Below are 19,523 nucleotides of genomic sequence, written 5' to 3'. Positions count from 1 at the left end.
AAAATGTAGTGTTTCAGTTTCCCATTGATTTTACAGATGTCTTTTGAAGGCCAGATATTTCATGTGAGTGGGATGCTAAGTGCTAAAGCTACTAAGTACCTTATCTCACTTCATCATGCTTTGGTTTTTTCATATTTCTGAGGAAAATATCTTGATATTTGGGAATAACCTGGCATATTTTCCCCTTATGCAAGAGCTGAAGGAAGTTAAAATAACTGTTATTCCTAAGATATTTCCCTGAATACTGATAACAAAAAAAAGATTTCTGAATGTATGGAGGAGGACTAACAGAAGAAATGAAGAGAGCATTGCTGCATTTGTCATTAAAAATTTACAAGTTCCTCAGTCATAAAACAAGAGAGAGACATATACAGTCTTTATTTACCATCCTGGGAGACCATCAGCCACAGAAGTCTCCCAGGACTTTCAAAGAGCTTCCATCTAGAAGATTAGATTATGTCCCATGATAGAAGGAACCTCAAAACATAATTTAGCCCAACCTTTCTTGAGAAATGGAGTTTAAATCAGAATCTAGCATTCTGTCCAAATGCACCTTGAAAATACCTAGGGAGGGAACTCTAATACCTCCTTGAGGAGGTTGTTCCAAAATGTGACTGTTCTTACTGTGAAAAATTTCTTGTGAAAGTATCTTATGTCAGGATGAAATCCCTTCCAATGTAATTTGTACTCATTTCTCCTTGTCCTCTCCATGTGGCTTTACTTTTTAATTGCTCTGTATCTTCTAATGCCCATGCTGATATCTAGAACTATATAATTTAAAGCCCTGAAAAGTTAGATATTTTTGTTTGTGCTCAGATGAAACCTGAACTTTAAATAAAACATGGCTCTAAATCTTCCCAAAGCAGCAATAACAGGAACTCTAACCATTAAAATCCACATTCCATGAATTATAAACTACTAATGGCAAAGGAAATACAGCAAAATTACATAAAAATTCAACTTAAGGCACTTACTGTTTTACATCACCTTCTTGTACCTATCAACAATACAGTTTCTTTCTAAAGCACCAAGAAAATCTTTAGAGATTTATCAATGAAGAATGTGTGAATTCTGTTTTACTTTCTTTTCCAAACTTTGACTCTAAACACATAATCATGTTTAAAGAAAATGTAAAGAAAATGTATGTAGTAGAATCAGGCATCATGTAGCATCATACTGAAATGTAAGAGGGCAAAGAGAAACATTTAAACCTTCCTTCTAGCTCTTGATAGATTACATAAGCATCGTTGCTATTTTTAATATTGAATACATGTCCCATAATGCTTTTGTGTAAAATTCCTCCCTGCATAGATTACAATTAATCTTAGCACATTGCAGCTAGTGATGCACTGTTCCATGAGCACACTGTTTTCAATGGCACAGTTCATTTTTACTTTCTTTTTTGTTTGTCACCTCACCACTGGAGAGAAAGTTTCTTAGAGCTTATTTCATTTCACATCTAACAATACCAAGCCTTCGTTCAATTCATTAATATTAAAATTATATATAAACAATTGCATTTACATGAGGTTAGTGAACAAGTCAGGAGATGGAAAGCCTAAAGAATTAATTGTGTCTTCTGCTTAAAGGTTGTAAGAGAATTCTTGATGAGAATAAGGAAGCACATAACAAGAAATAAGGAGAAAATAACTCAATTTTTAGTATGCAGATATTTTTCATATAATGCCATTAATACTTGAGTAAATAAATTTGAAATTAATATGTCCTCTTCATAATCTGTCTTCTCACAAAAGAGCACAATGTTAGCCTCTTTTTTGTTCTGCTATAAGTCAGCCACTTTGAGATGAGGCATGGATGGATTTTATTTTTGAGGAATTTTCCTCTTTAATTCTGAACTACTACCTTCCAATCAATATATACATTCACAACATGCTAATGCAATCAAACATTAAAAATGGTCACTGCAAACATAGCATAATCTTTTCCTACATATTTGAAAAAAAAGAGGAAAACCACTTGTGAAAGAACTTTCAAAGAAAGAAAAATATTTGTGAAACCAGTATAAAGAAGAAAGGCTGAGTATCATTTTTCAGGACTAAAAACCTCTTCACAATACTAATGGATAATCTGTAAATATATAACTTTGCTACAAGGAAATGAATTAGTAGAATAGCACTCTTTGATCAATATTTGCAGCATTGTGTATAATTTCCAATGGGCTTGAATAACAAAATCCTATATATTGACTAAAATCTACACATCATTGAAGCTTAAAATAAAGGGTAATGAAAAGCTTGCTTGATTCAGAGGAAGACTAATCTACTCTTAGTCTGATCAATCATTTCTTGCATTGCAGCATTTGGTAGTTAGATTCCATAGTCATTATTTTCTGCAAGCTTTCCAAACCATGGACAAATTCAGTCCCTGAAATCATGAGGTTAATGTATTAAATAAATTAAGATGACATTAAAGAAACAGGACAAATGGAAGTATGAGCAGCGAGAAGGTTAAAAGCCCAAAAAGTTTTGGGTACATAATAAGGTGTTCAGTTCATCATTCTGAATAGGAACAATTTTGCTTTCATCTTTCTAGCTTATAAAACTAATACGACAGAGGTCTTGTAGTTTTTATCCCAGTTTCATTTCATACTTTGCCATGGAAGCCCAAAAGGGACAGCGAATGCAAACAGAGAAGTTAGCACTGGTTGTGACATCCAGGAACCATCCGAGCAGACCAGTGCTCTGTCAGCCTCAGGAAACTACCAAGCACTGTTTGGGAAACATCAGCCTATGTACTCAATTCTAGTTTTTTAAATGTCACCCTTTTCAGTAGCTGAAAGAAAGCTGCCTTGAAACAAATATTGTCCCCATCTTTCATTCAAAACCCTTCTGCATATTTTGTTCCAAGAGAAAAGCACACAATAGGAACTTCACATCATGTAGATTTCTAGTGCTAAAATCTTTCAGAGATAAATTGTTGCAGTTATCCTGCTCCACAACTCACCACCCTTTCTGTTGCAACATGTTACAAGGTCTGGAAATTTGGACCTGCACAGCAGCAATTTGGACCCTGGATTCAGAGTATGAGTATCTTTTTTCTCAATGTTGAACATGGATGAAATCATCCCGTGACAGGAGTACCTGAGCACTGCTCTCACTTGCAATGGAAGAGACAGGACAGGGACTTCCAGTGCAGGCAATTCCAGTTCCCACTAGACCCACAATCTTCCAGGGCAGAGTTTATTTCCCAGAGCACATCCTCTGTGGTAGTTGTTGGATCATATCCTAGCAAAGAGGAATTTTACAGGTAACTTCTGAATAAACATTTGTATAAAGTGTATTTCAACTCTCATTTCTAACACGTAAAAGGTTCAATCGACTAGCACTGTATTTCACATTTAAGTTTGCATATCCTTCAACTCCCATAAGGTTTTTAAGTGATATATGTCAAAAACTGACTGTGAATGCCCAAGGAAATCAAGTAGACAAAACTATATAAAATCTTACATAAAGTGTCACTGACTCTTCAAGAATGAATCAGTAAAATAATTCTTTAAATTATCATAATTTCTTTTAAAATGTTGACCTTTTTCTCTTGAAGTATTCTGTATTATCTTAGATTAATAAATCTTTCTTATGATTAAGAAAGAGTTGTGATAACACTTCATGATTGTTTTTAACAATCTGATCCCCTATTGTTACTAACTTTAATCAGGAATCACACATAATCCTAATAATCAATTAGAGATTTTAGAGATTAAATTTCAACAGAACAACTGAAATAAGAATTCTGGCAGATCTAAGATGCACTGAGATCTTACTGATGCAGACAGATCTCAGATCTGAAATGTCATACACAATCACCCCAGAGACCTTGGCTCTGAATCTCCAAAGAACTCCAGCATTATACAAGCTCTCATCTTCCTTCTGACAGGTTTCACAGGTTTCAGGACTTGATTTCAAGGGAGTATAAAATTCATCCTTCAGAAGTACTGGGTAAGATAAAAGTACCAACTTAACATGGTGGGGGAAAAAAGAAGCCCCACCGTCTATTCTCACAAATTAAGCACCAGCATGCAATTAGGAAACAAACAGAAACACAATGCTTCCCCATGCAGGCTAACTAAAGATTTCCAGACTATTTTTTATTTGGTACATTGTCTGAGACCTCAGGATGAAAAATTCCTCTTACTGACAATAGAGATGCCTGAGAGCCAAATTTGTAGTCTTTTCCATTTTTTATGGAAAATAAAGGACTTAATGAACCATGTTCCTTCCTATCCTCAGCTGGTATTAATTTCTAATATGTAGTTATATTTGCAATTGCACACAAGTAAGGTTCTTTTGTGTTTCATTCTTTTCAGGGATCTTGGTTGTGTTATAACCACTGTAACCTCAGTGGTCTCTTACACCCATCTATCACTGGTTACTATTCATCTTTAAGTTTTTGTGCAATTAAATTGGAACTTGACTCTTGTTCCCCTGAAGTGAAACATGGAAAAGTCACTTGTTTATACTTTGCATATAGACATGACTGTTTGTACTCTGAATTTCATGCCTACATATCCAATGGGTACATAAAGACAAAGAACATTAACGTTTCAATTCTTAATGGATTATGATGGATATTAAATGAAAAACTTACTCTTGGTTATCAAATTCTATTGAACTGGCATAAGAATTCTGCATGAGTTTTCACAGCATGTTAAAATACATCAAAAGTAGAAGCAGAGGTATAGACAGGAAGAGATTGCTGGTTTCTGCTCAGTAAAGCATAAACTCTGGGTCTTTTATATTCATAAAGTGCTATCATAGTCCTAAGGAACAGGAAAAAGAAAAAGAAAAGTTAAAAATATTATCTCTATGGCATCATTTTCCAGGGAGCCAGAAAGCATACTCATTACAAAAAGTTACAATTATGTTTGTCAAGATAGATATTTGTAACATTAACTCATTAACTGCTCTTTGGTAGAATGACTTATTTATCATTCTACTTAAATAAATCAAATACTTATAATTTCTCTTCTCAAAAGAACTTTGTCCCAGATCATTACATATGAGAACAAAACAACATTTTACAGGAAGATTCAATATCTTCCAATTTCATGAGCTAGAATTTGGGAAAAACCAAAATTAGTTTGTTGGAAAATATTAATTAGGATGGCAGGTGAGAATGTATGTAAACACACACATATCACCATTGATTTGATCTGGTATAAATTTTCTCATAGGAGAAAAGATAATACATGCTTTCCAATAAGCACAGGCTTATCCATTGTGTAGAGTGATTGTACTCCACGCCACTCACATTTCTCCATGATCATTGCTTTTTTGCTTGCTACTGACCTATCATATTTTTGGTAGTTGTCTGGCTTAACTTGGGCCAGATGGTTTCAGGGAAAAGACAATAGCTTACAAATTACAGCTCTGTCAGTTTCTAATTTTTAAATTACTTTATATTGCTTATTTGCTTCATATTTACTTACAAAAAGCATAAAATCAGCACAGCATTACTGTGACTCAGATTGAAATCCCTCCCCCCCAAAAAAAAAAATTATTTGTGCATCTGAAAAATATTCCATCTGCTGATTTTTGCTTCTGGTACACAATTATCATCAGCAAGAAGCTGCAAATGCCATTTGATTATTGAATCAGATTTAGGTAAATTTTTCAGACTATAGGACAGTTGGTATAGTCATTTGCTCTGAACACCTGACATGGGCAAGAGAGTCTTAACGAGACGATTTTTTGTTTAATTTATTCATTGCCAGTTACACCAACTTCTGATTAATAATTCAGGTACTGGGAAAAAACTTCAAGAATTATAGATTACAATAAATACTTGGAGCTGGAAGTGTTAAGGTCACCTAGCCCTACCTCCAGCAGTGAGAAGGGTCACCTCATCAGGTTGCTCAGAGCCCTGTCCAATCTGACCTTAAATGCTTCTAGGCATGCAGCATCTACCACCCTTTTGGACAACTGTTCCAGCATCTCATCACCCTCAACATAAAGAAGTCCTCCTTATATGCAGTCTAAATCTGTTCTCATTATCCCTATCACAGCAGACCTTGCTAAAGTTTGTTCAAATCTTTCTTATAGGATCTGTTTAAGTACTAAAAGGCTTCAATAAGGTCACCCCAGAACCTTCTGTTCCCCAAGCTGATCAACCCCAACTCTCTCAGCCTTTCTTCATAGGAAACCTATTCCAGCCCTCTGATAATTACTGTGCTTCTCTGCTGGACCCACTCCAACACATCCATATCTTTCCTGTGCTGCAGACCCCAGAGCTGGAACACTACTCCTACTGAAGTTGTATCAAAATAGAGTAGAGGGGGAAAATCAACTCCCTCAACCTGCTGGCCACATGGCTTTCCATACAGCCCAGGAGAGATTTGGTCTTCTGGGCTGACATACATGGGAAAAAACTCGTTATTATTTTTTGTATTCCGTGCCAAGTTCAGCTCCATCTGTGCCTTGGCCTTCCTGAACCTTTCTACATAGCCTGGCAGTGTCCCTGCATTCTCACAGGACACCTGTCCCTGATTCCACTGCCGTTTTTTCCTGCCCTTTAGTTTGTCCAACATGTCAGTCTTGCCCTCCATTCCTGGTTTGTTATTCCTGGGGATCAAGAGCTCTTGCACTCAGTGGAAAGCATCCTTAAAGACCTACAAGCTCTGGTGTGCTCCCTTATCCCTGGGGGAAGTTTCTCAGGGTGCTCTATTGACTAATTCCTTCAACAGTGGGGAGTTTGCTTTCTGTCTGCAGGATCTCGACAACTTCCCTGGGGATCGTGGTCCTGCAAGGGCACTGCTTGTCGCAGACAGACATTAAGGCAGCCTGGGGGAGAAAATTAATCAAAAACGTACTTAATCTAATTGAGCCTGGAAAAACAGTTTGAATATTGATTTCTAGCCCCTTGACCTTTTTGAAATAACATAATTGGCCCTCAGGAAGGAAAAGTTACACACTGCTGATGTAAATAAAGATATTTATTAGGTTATTGACAGAATATCTTCAATCTTCTCCTAGTTCTACAAATTAATTTGCATGGCAAGGAGTATACAGATTATCCTCTGTTTGCTTAATAACAGAGTTATAAAGCAAACTTATAAAATGTATATTCGATTGAGACAAACAAAGTATAAATATTTAAAAAACTCAAATTTTAACATATGCTCAAACTTACATATCTGAAATCTTTTTCAGACACTTCTACTAGAGAATATAAAGTTTTAAAAACATTCTTAAAAGGTAATTCTAAACCTGCCATGTAAATTAAGGGAAAAGAAAAATCAATTGTTAATATTACTAAATATAATTTATCACTAGCAAAAAACTAATAAGAGGTACATCTGATTACTTATTTTGTCATGTTTGCACTATTAGATAATGCCCAAACAGCAGCAGTGTTTAGAAGAATTTATTCCATAATAATAAAAGTTAAATATATCATTTTCCTTACAGAAAAAAAAAAATCTAATCTGTTATTTATATTTGATAACTTCTAATCAAATGTCAGTTAGTAGATTTCCTGCCCCCAGGCCAGGAATCTGTGGCATCACCATGTTATATCTCCTCAGAAGGCAGAGCCACAAGTGTTATGTACTTGTACCTTCCTTGAAATTAACGTAATAATGTTCATTCATGCCAGTTTCAGAATTTCATTCAATAAAAATCTAGTCATAAACTTGCCATATAACAAGATTTCTCCAGAGAAACTGCTTTAAACCAGCATCTCTTTGATACACCAAATGATAGTCACATCATATTTTCTTTTCCCCGTTCAGTCATTGAGATATTACTCTGAGAAAAGAAAATGTGATAAAGATTTATTTCTTTTAAGCTTTGTCACATCTGAAGAAAAGTCATTCATCCTTCAAAAATCCATCTTGCTGCAGCTAGAACATAAATAGTTTTATTCATTTGGAAAAAACCCTCACTTTCCCTTACAATCATTCACACCAATAACATAAGAATTACTGTACATTTCTCTTCACTAGAGAACCATCTAGAAGCAGATTCGGACCTCAGAACCCAGACAAGAAGAGTTCAAAAAGAATTACCTGTAAGATCTAATCAGGACTTATAAATGGCAGAAAGTGATGCTCATAATGGCAGCACCAAGATTTTGGCCTGGTGGCTACTGTAGTGCCATAAATAATTAGAAAAAATTTGCCCTGAGGAGGCAACACAGGTATTTCATATAATCATTAAAGATTAGAGGACCGAAAATTATTCTTAGTAGTGCAGCTACACCACTTTTACATCCTTGAGGGGTAGCTGGATACTACCATGGCTTTCCTAGATAACAACACCAAAAATATGTTTACAGTTCAGGGTGTTCGCAGCAATAATTGCAGTCACAAAAAAACAACCCTGTTGTGGCAAGGGTTTTTTTTACAAGGAAACAGTTAACTATTGATTGTACAGATCACTCAAGGTATTTTGCTGGTTTCTAAATTAAAACAAAAGGTAAATCATTATTCAAGGCCATATGTTTATTCTGAAGGGGAAAAAAGATCCAAGGCATTACTAGAGACTTTATTTACATTATTAGGCTCAAGACACATTTTCACTTCCTTTTTGTATTTTCAGATGTTGCTACTGTAATTCAAACAGTAACTCAATAATATCTTAGTAAAAACCTCAGGGTTTATCCTATCCCAAATATGACCGGACTTGTTTGCAGCAAAACGGCGTCACCCAATAGCTAAACAAGACTTCAAGGTTTTCAGTCTGTTCCTTATCAAAATAGTTTCCAGGATTACACTTATTAGATAGGTGAGAGCAGTCCTATTGCTGAGACCTCTCCATCAGGTAAAGAGAAGTTGACACAAGCCCCATCTGAGGGGATACAAGCATCAGAACAGCCAGTGTCAATGCAGAGCAGCAAAAAATCTGGCTACTGACAGACTTACAGACATCTGCTTTTCCCCTGGGACACAGCATATCAGCTGCTCTCAGATCTAAGAAAATGTACAATTCCTATCCACTTCTTCCAATGGAAAAAGAAATAGAGTAATGAAGATTTCTAGTCATTATTCCAGGCACGTTCAGAGGTAAAGGAGACCATGGCCCAAATTCTGTCATATACATGTACATCCATCTCAGCGTGAACATTGTACCTGGTTTTGACAGCAAAAATAGTTTATTTACATGGAGTTTAGGAAATTACTTATTATTAGGCAAATTTTACTCTGAGTGTACAGTGCTAACAGATGGATAATTGTTTACAAATGATTTATAAATAGAAAGTAAGCTTTGAATATTTCACTGCTTTGCAAGGAACTTCCTATAGGTACACAATAATATTGTGACGAGAGTAATATAAATTGTATGGTAGGTGACTCATTTCAGCTTCAGAATGGGGCAGAGGGGGAGCAAAGGCCTTGTTGACTGCCCATAAATGGAATTGCTACATAATCCAGATGAATGAAGGGAACAGCGCTGCTCCATTTCTAAAATAGAGTCTGCAGGCTCAAACAGAGCAAAGAATGGAATTGCATTCTGGGTAATCTCAGAATTTGAAAATGTGTGAAGGGATTTGGAGTTGAAAAAAGCTGCATATAAAGCTGACAGAGCTTTGTTAGCTGCTATTATACATTCAGCAACAAGGGGCTGGGGCCAAATTCACAGCAATTTATTAGTAGATGGAAATTACTTTTTAAGAATTGTTGGGCTCTCTTCAATGTAAAATTCAATCCAAAGTATTTTGGGATATTTATACCATAAGAAGTTTTAAAAACATTTCTCATTTCCTAGTTACTAGAACTAATATTAGCTGCACATGAATATCAAATGTAATTCCATTTGAAGTATTTTTTTCTTAATACAATATCCCAAATTCAATCTGCCCTATAAATGGTTCTCTTAAAGGCAGTTGTTTCAAATACCAGCATACCAAACCACATATCTGCTGCAGAGGAGACAGAAAAGAAGTATGAGGAGAGAATTTATAAGCTCCAAATATAGATTGGCTCACCCCTCCTCATTCTTCCATTGTATGCCATTCATTTAAATATCTGCTTTATAATTCAATCCTCAGTATCCTCCCCACAAGTATTTTTATACAAGATGAGAATAAAAGTGCTTAGAGTTACATTTGCCCATTCAAATTCAGACAGAATTTAAAAGTTAGCACTAGTTAGTTCACATTATTTGAGCCAGATTTTATTGCAGTTTTAAAATGCTACAGAAGGAATACAACTGGACTATAGAGAAAAACTGAAAATTATCCGCCAGAGGTACAAATAGTGCCAGATTTTGTGGTTATAGCACCTATGCCTCGCCAGTACTAGTCTATCTGTCATGTGTGTTGGAGGAGAATGGTGTGTATTAGAGTGAGAAAGGAAACCCTAATCTGTTTTTTCTAGGGATATCATAGGAGTGCAGCAATTTATAGCAGCACAGATACTGATCTAGGTCAGTGAATGCACCACATTTGAAAACAGCATATCCACAAGGAGACCTACAACAGGATCCTGCACAGTCCCTTGGTGTTTTGATTTAATGGAATATCAGTGCAGCAACTAAAAGAGAAATTTGTCAGAGAACCTGCTAAATCTTGTCATAGGTATACTATAGGGTAGAAGAACTTTCCTAATAAGGGAAGAGGTAAAACTAAAAAGGAATGAAAGCTTGCCAGTGAGCAAGTGACACTAAGAAAACACAGTGGTTTTTTTTCTTTTTTAAATTATCCTATATATTGCAGGAATGAGAAAGAGTCAGTCTGTTACAGATCCTTGCCATTGAGAGGCATTAAAAATGCTTCATCTGGACTTCTTTTCAGTAAACCTTTGGCTTTCACATCGTTGCCTTACATCTGCAATTTCCAAATCATTATACTATTGCCAAGTTATTGTACACATTTCAGGATGCCAGCCAAATTCTAATAATGGCATCATTAAGAGAGTGATATTGCAATGGTAAGTGCTGTATTACTTTGCTCATTTTGGCAATCAATGATGTCAGTAATATCCTGTTCCTTAGGAGGCCTAATTAAATTCTTTCATTGAAATAATCAACATTCGTGTTTCCAACCATTTTGCAACTACAGTAATTCTTTGTCTGCCAGCTGTGAGAATTTCCTATCCTACCCTCTCACATCAGTAAACCAAAGATAAAAAGTTCATTTCACACTTATAGTCATGACTGAGGTAGGTAAAAGACATATTTTGCTTGTAATAATAAAAATCAAGTTACAAACTAAATAGACTCTAGTCTATTAGAACAGACTTTAGTAAAAAAAAAAAACCATGTATCAATTCAGTCCTAACAAAGTATTTTCAGAAACCACTACCTTTAAATTAGTAGATCAAACAGCTAATCCAGTCACTGTTGCAGGATGAATAGGATCAGTCTTCATTTGGATCTAAAGCAACCAACACCAGCAAACAACAGAATTTAATTGCATCAAAAGTCATTTGCAGAAGACTTAAATATGAGTAGGACTCTGGATCACGAATTCTAAAATATGAAACTGGCCCTAAACCATGTCAGAAACAGATATTAAAAACAAAGACACTTACTATGAAAAATAAACTAGAGAAGAATGTACTACTTTGCACTTTTGACCCTCTTTCTACCAGTGTTACACTTAATCTAGAGCTAATAATGATTTCCTCCATAAAGCAGAGCCTCATGTCTGAACTTTAGTCTGAATCCACTATCAAGGAGAGCCATTATCTCACTGTAGAAATCCAGAGAAATTTTTTTGTCTAAGCAGAACTCAAGATGCCAAAAAAATACTATGTAGGAAATGTGAAAGAGGAACATGAGCACCCTTATCTGCCTGTGATCCACAGCTTAAAATCCTTTTCTGAAATAAAAGGACCTATTCAAAAGATCCTTTTAAAGATAAATTCATGCTTTTCTTTGTATACAGCTGGGAGAGGATATATATAAGTCTCCTTCTTCAAAGCACACAGGGGAAAGATTCGAAGCCCCACAAGAGGATAATTGAAGCCACCTTGGATCTCATGAACTTATGTTTTGTTACTGTAGAGAAAAGAATACAGGATTCTAAATGCAGAAAAAACCCAGAATCATAAAAATTTTAGATTTCAAAGACCTCTGGAGGTAGAGTAGTGCAAGCTCCTGTTCAAAAAGTCCCAATATAATTTCTGAGAAACTTGATCTAACTTCATATTCACTTAGGGATTTGCCCAGACAAGTTTTGAAGATGTCCAGGACTGGAGATTCCACTGCAGCCTATTATACTGTTTGATAATCCACAGCGAGCAGACATTTCTTTCTTCATGTCCAGTCCTGTAACAGTGTTTCTTGTCCATTCATCACAGACCTCTGAGAAGAGTCTAATTTTATCTTGTCTATAACTGTCCATTAGATATTGGAAGAGTCAATTTGAAGAGCTTAAGTCTATGTGTCCTATTTAGAAAAGTATTCAAATGCTCAGCTCAACATTATTTTGGATGCACAGGGAAGGAGAAATGCACAGCTCAACACAGGTCAAAATTAGTCAAAAATTTTCCATGCACTATAAAGGATAATTTTTTTTTTAAGTTTTTACTTCCATTTGATTCACAAAGTGGTAATAATATCTTTCTTTTCATAGAGTTACTTATCAATAGGAAGGCATTTCATAAATAGCTAATTGAAGAATGTCATATTTGTAATTGAAACAGTCTGAGCTGGATTTGCTGACAACATGATAAATTGTGCCAATGCTGGGAAACTTGGAATAATATTGCTGGCATGCACAAATAATAAAAAAATTTAAATTTGGTTTTCACATTTTAGAGTATCTAAAATTACTAGTCCATGGGATTCACAAGCAAAAATATTCAAGAGCCAAGTAAAACCATTCAACATTTTGCATATTTGTGGAAAGGCTGTGTAGCATTCAGCTGCTGTTAGCAGTTCTAAATCCTGCAAATTGCAGGTTTTAGAGTAGGCTAGTTAAGATGGAAACAACTTCAGCAATTTCTTCAAATTCAGAAAGATGATTCGGTACAGGCACCATCTTTTCCAGGTTATTCCCTATTACTTGAGAAATTATCTTTGTATAAACATTTGACTGAAAAACAGTTTAGTAATTAAGCCTCAAAGAAAATCTTAAAGCCTATATGTGATTTTTCATAAGCTGATAGTGAAATTTCTACAAATTCTTCATGGAGCTACTGCATTCAACATATTAGCTCTTTGACAGTGACAGATTGCATGATGGTGCATGCTACATCTGAAGTTAAAGGCTTCCTCCCTAGTCAAACCTGTCCCAGTTTAATTAAAGGTGTGATTTCAACTCCACAAGACCAGAAATATGACATCTTTGCCTTCTCTAATTTAATTCACACTTAACTGGCATTTATTAGGTTATTTTCATCTCAGGTTAAATCAACATCCATCAAGATTGCACTGAGTGCAACCTCATGGATGGATTAACTCAAATTTTAACCATCTGAAACTACACATGTAAAACAAAAACTTCAGTGTGTTACATACTAACAGCTGGTAGCTGGAGCAAGAAAACAAACAAACAAAGAAAAAGAAACTATCTGTCTCTTAAATTACATAGCCAACTGTGAAATTCCATACATCTAAAAAGGAGGCTGTGGAGAAAGTAGCAAAAAGAAACCAGATTAGCATTGCCTAAATAGCAGAAGAAAGATTTCCAGCTTGTACCATCTGAACCTTATTTTCACAACTCCTTGAACACACTTTCACTGTTCTATTTTTCATTCTACAGGCTGTGTCAAATATTAAATATATTAATCCACCTACTCTTTGGTATTGCACAGTTTTCATAGCTGAAGTGCCTAATTAGGCTTTGATTTGCAGTTTCTAATTAGTAGCAGAGGCAACAAGCTGTAGTACAGAACTACCAGATTTAAGGAGGCAAGAGGCATAATAATTTAAATTATTCATACATATTTTTGGATCCTAGAAACAATCACTTAGGAAAAATATATGACCATATTCCAGGAAAATCACCTAAAAGAAAAAGATAATGCAGCTGAGTTTTCAAAAATGAAGCTTAAAAATTCTTGTTAAAAACTTCAGATTTTGAAATAATTCTTAAAATCTGTATTACAAAAAACTGAGAAAACAAGCATAATTTCTTCAAGGGTTTTGTTCTATCTCATATCAAGGTTGGGATAAGCAGATAATTTTTTTGCACTAGACATTGAGAGTACTAACTAAATAGAAGATTTTTGAGATATAACAAGTGTATGCACAAGAATTTCTTCAACTTCCATACCAAGGATCAAGGAGCCTGGATCTAGCCTGAGGTCATCTCAAACACCGAAGAATGGGGATAGGGATAATTTTTCCTTGTTCTAGTCTCCAGTTACTGGAGCAGGATCAAATCCTCACTTACAAAGATTTTCATTCATTGTAATATATTTTTGTTACTACTACTTATTCCAAGAGTCTTGCTCAGTTCCTGCTTGAACTGCTAAATCTATTGATTTAAGGAGTCAACACTGTCAGTGCAACAATTACTTTTGTTCTGTGTCCTAAGAAAAGATAAAAGAGACAATCTGAATTACAAAATTCTTCAACTATTTATTTGCAGCTAAGTAAACATAGCCAGATTCTAAACTGCCTTTGGGTTAAAATGTTTCTCCCTGTACCACTCATCACCTCTATCTGACCTCTCCATAGTCCTTCAATATCTTTTCTGAGACTGAGCAAGAATCCCAATTTCATTGCTAAGATCAGATTGTTGATTTATTGGTATAGCAGCACTACATTGTATTCCTTACTATTCCCCATCCAATACTTTATTACCAGAACATCTTGTTTTGATTTTGTGCAACTGCTGCTCATTAAACCATACTCCTCATCCAGCTATACTCCAAAAGAGGCAAGCCTACTTCCTGAGTTATTACAGGTAATTTGGAATCCTGTATGGCAACTAAAAAGTCTATATAACAGTTCTGGATACATTTAAAGACATACTTTCTCTGCTCTAGAACTACAGGAAATAAATATTGCTTTCAGATGTCCTACAGGCCATAAATATCAAGCCAAACATGTCATCCAGAAAACAATTCAAAGCATAAAGAAAATATAAGAGATGGATTTACTGTGACTGAAGTGCTCTGACCCATCCACTAGGACAAAAAAGGTATATTAACTTTTCTTTTCAAAGAATTTAGTTCATGCAGAGATGCAGCCACATTAGGAAAAAAACAAACATCAGTTTTATTTCAAGTCTTGATGAGTAGAAGAATGTTAACCTAGGTTGCAGAAACTGGAAAAGTTGGCAGCTGAAGCTTGATGTACCACAGGCACCAAGGTGTCATCTCATTTCAGCCAATGTTAGCGATGGATTTGGATTTCATAGTAGTGTATGACATGACCCACAGCTCTGTGAGCGGTGGGCTTTCTAGACTTTTGAATCTCCAAGTCAGAAGTGATGTAGAAAAACTTGAAGATATCAAAAAGCTGCCAAAATCACCTGTTTGAGATCTTGTAGAGGTGGGAGAGAGGCAGTTGAGGGCAATCTGACTGTGATGTAGGTGGGAAGCAGATGGGTACTTCCAACAGCCTGAAAGCAAACTGTTCTTGGGGGTGCCAAACAGTGCAACAAGACAGAATGTTTGCAAACCACAGCATGGGAAATTCAGATTGGACACAAAGATTTTCGCTGGAAGAATGAAACCCTGGGGAATGGTGTCTATATATCTTGTGAAACATCTGTTCTTGGAGGCTTGAAAAATTCAGCTCAACAAAGATGATATGGTTGAGAGATATCCCTGTGCATAGCAGGGGGTTTGGACTGTGTATCTTTAGAAGTCCCTTCCAATGTTTCTGTGTTTCTGTGAATCCAAATATGTTTTTTCTTCGTTCAGAATAACATCCTAAATTCACTCTTTCCTCTGTCCTTACTCATTTAGAAACACCTCTTTCTTACAGAGTCCAAATTGAAGCAAATAATCTTTGTAATGCAACAAATGGGATTGAAATGTCTTCCCACAGTCCACAACAGTACTGCACAATTCCTGCAGACATAGCCCACTCATGTTAACCTTTCCTTATTGCCTCAGACACCAGCAATGGCATTATTCTAGCAAAAGAAGAGCTCAGGCACACATTGCAGCCACCTCTGTGAAGATGTAACTATATTCTCAACAGAACCTAACACAATTAGGTTAGACAGGATTTGCCTACAATGAGTTGGAAATAATTCCTTTCAGGAAGTTTGCAATAGATGCACTCACTGTTAAATGAGGAAAGTGACAGCAAAAAATCAGTTCCTGCTTCAGACATGAATGCAGCTACCCGGGCAGTACATTTCTCATAATATTCTCAGGTTAGAACTAACTGCCTTTAGATTCTGTCAAAAGTGGCTCAATTATAGTCACTGAAGTTTTACATCCTCCATCTACTTTCATGCATTTGACATCATATTATGTTAATGCCTCTTACAACCAAGCTTATTTCTGAATTATCTGCAAACAGAAAGATTTGTCCATTTATCTCCAAGGACACCATGTTCATCAGAGGAAGAAGCATATCATATGGATGTCACAGTGTTCCCATGCACTTTACTGCCTGAATGCAGGCAGGAGTCTGGTGTCAATCTGTGCTACGCTGAGAAATCCTTGAGAAAACACAGATTTCTCACTATGGTGAACCCATTTCTGCCATTATTGTTTAATTTTATCACTCTTACTAATTATGGTAAGGACATTTGGGACTCACAGAGTGAGGGAAGATGATGTGTTATTAGAAAAACAAGTGCTGCCCTGCCATATTAGTGCACCTGAAAGAAGTAATACTAACATGCAGAGCAATCAGAGACAGACTGTGCCAGTGATGAGCTCCAATAGAAAGCTTTGTGGTTACTCAGCAACTGAATTACTGAGTATTCTCTGCCCAGAATAATGACCCAATTCCTTATAATATCATTATATGAATGTTCAGCTCTCCCTTTGCTGTTTCAGGCAAGATGTTACGAAAAGGGAAATAAATAAAAGATTATGTAACCAGGTAACCATGTAACACTGCATGGCCATTGCTAACAGACCATATGCTTCATGCAGAATTACAAGGCTCCAGGACTCAGGGTTTTCAGGCTTGCTCTGCCTGAACTTCTCTTGACCTGCCTCTGGTTTTGTTTTACCTAGTTTAGATGTGCAAGCAATTTATTGTATTGACCATAAGTCTATGGCTGACTTATTTTCTTTTGTTTATCTTTGCATAGTGCAGCTTTATATCCTTTCATTTACAAATCAATTGTCCTACAAATCAGTTATCCTATGGAAAATGCAATATTGACAACCCTAACATGGTCACATGGTGCAGAGAAAAACAGGCCTGTTACAGCAAAATTCCTTGTCTGTTAAAGACAAGATGCAGTGAAGAGGGCCACAATCAGAGGATGCTGAAAGACAAGGCACAGGCTGGCACTGGAGGCCCCCCCTTAACTATAAAAATCTTACCCACAGTCTGTTAAAGACATGTAGGCCTGGAGCTGGGAAGAACTCATTTTAGGGAGTAATAAAAACCAAGAGTCTAATATAAGGAAAATCAGCATATATTGTAAATTTAGGTGTAATGGAGAACTACAGACCAATGAAGAAAAATGAGAGGCATAAAAGTATGTTAGAAAATGTATAAAAGTCACTCCTGATCAATCCTAGAGTAAGCAAGAAGAAACTATCTACACAAACATATTCCTCATACCATGTCAAGATGCTGACAGCTCACTGTAATGCCCCACCATTAGCATCAGAAAACCATCAAGCTCAGCAGCCACACCATCAGTAGAGACATGAGGCTAACACACAAAATGGGGTAGGAACTAGGAATTGTACATGTAACAAGTTTACTTGTGTTATTTGTATTACTTTCTTTTTCTATTAGAACTACACATAGAATTTCTTGAATTAGATGGCCAAATTTTCACTCATGATAACAATAACTTCTTGTCTATAAGTGGAGATGTTTCTACTATGCATATAAACAAGAATTTGAATGTAGTGAGTGTAGTAATGAGTAAAAAAACCAGTTCTCTATGTGCTAAAAATGAAAAAAAACCTTCTGGAGTAGGAGTACTCTAATTTCCATCAACAGTTGAATACACACAGATTACCTCAGCCAGCTAATTTAAAACACAGACAATATTAATACTCACAATTAGGAAGAGCTATGATAGGAGCACATAAAATGTAGCATGATACAGACAGAAGGCAGGTCAGAAAGTTCTGTTTACATTTTGATAGAAGGCAATGACTTGGAAGGATTCAGAGATATCAAAGCATATTACATTTGAGTCTGGCTACTAAAATAACTGTACGTGTACATAATTAATCTCTATTATTCGTTGTCATGATAGATGTAGGATCACTTAACAAGATTCTAAGAAAGTGCTGGAGGTTTAAAACAATAAGCACATCTTAGGAAGGATAAAATGGACTGAAAACAAAGATTATATTCCTCCTGCAAAATAGCAGATTCTCATCTGAAACAAAGTGGCACAGAGCCACTGACTTCCATCAGGGGGTGATCTGTTACAGGCATAGCAACTCACATGTTGCAGGGCACAAAACAATTTCTAGTGGCATTTAAAGACAATCCCCATTTCTGTTATTCTCTTCTATTACTTGTTCACTTGCCTGTTCCTCTGTGTTCAAGACACTACTCTAAACTACAGAGAAAACTCATCTGATTCCATAGAGCAATGAATAAACATCCAAACACTATCCTGAAGACATAGAAAAAATTCTGTGGCTTTGATTTTTAAAATCACTGTAGATTAGTGACACTGGGTACATGTGTTCTTGCACTACAAAAGCAGTCACTCCTCAGATTTGAGTTACCACATAACTCATTGTCCTTTTCCTATTGAAAAGTTGCCTCAGGAAAAATAATAATTTAGTTCATAACCACTGACAGAAAAAAGCATTTAAAGAAAGTGCTGAAAAGAGATAAATTTATATAATCTTTACTTGAGCCATAAATACATTTACTGTAGTTTTATGTAACTGATGAATTTAGATTACTTTATTAAGAGAATAATTTCCTTTATGCAATTATTACTACATGGTTACCTAGATGTCCTAAATTCTTTTAGTGTTCATTCAAACTACACCTGATTACAAGGAGAGGAACACACAAAGGTAAGCAGCCTTTCTGATATCAGTTAGAAGAATCTGTTTGTATATAAGGTATTGATGACACAAATAATATTTTTTTTTTATAAATCTGCTAACACATACTGCTCAGCCTGTCAGTGTCAGGGAGAAAAAATTATCCATATCCTATAATTAAACCAGATGTATTATATATAAATTGTGGTCAAAAGTACATTACTATGTCTGTCCTTAGCCATATAACAATTCTTTCTGATAAAATGTTGGATATTAAACAAGCAGCAGGTGTCCTTCAGCATAGGGAGACAAGAATTTCTTTTTCATAAAGTTTCTCTGGGCCAAACATGCCTCACCTTTCAGAAGTCAGCTACCTGTTTCTCCAGATATAGATTTTCCACGTGTTATTCCTATACCAGAAATTCAGGTCCAGAGATAATCCAATGCTACTTCTGAAATAAAGGGAGGAGATGACAAGTTTCTGAAGATGGATTGGATAGTT

General features: G+C 35.7%; 1 protein-coding gene across 1 annotated transcript in view; it reads right to left on the bottom strand.

Moving 5' to 3' along the window:
- The window catches only part of LOC144247308 (uncharacterized), a 242,899-nt gene that overhangs the window by 205,882 nt on the left and 17,494 nt on the right, over positions 1-19,523 (bottom strand). The window contains exon 3 of the mRNA XM_085573120.1: positions 1-19,523. This exon is cut by the window's left edge and continues 78,530 nt beyond it. The gene's annotated coding sequence lies outside the window, so the exon portion shown is untranslated.

Source organism: Lonchura striata, chromosome 2 (genome assembly GCF_050655825.1).
Source record: "Lonchura striata isolate lonStrDom1 chromosome 2, ASM5065582v1, whole genome shotgun sequence".
In the NCBI taxonomy this organism is placed as follows: Eukaryota; Metazoa; Chordata; class Aves; order Passeriformes; family Estrildidae; genus Lonchura; species Lonchura striata.
Note: the sequence above shows the minus strand (reverse complement) of the source record. Positions and strands in the feature narration are given on the sequence as shown.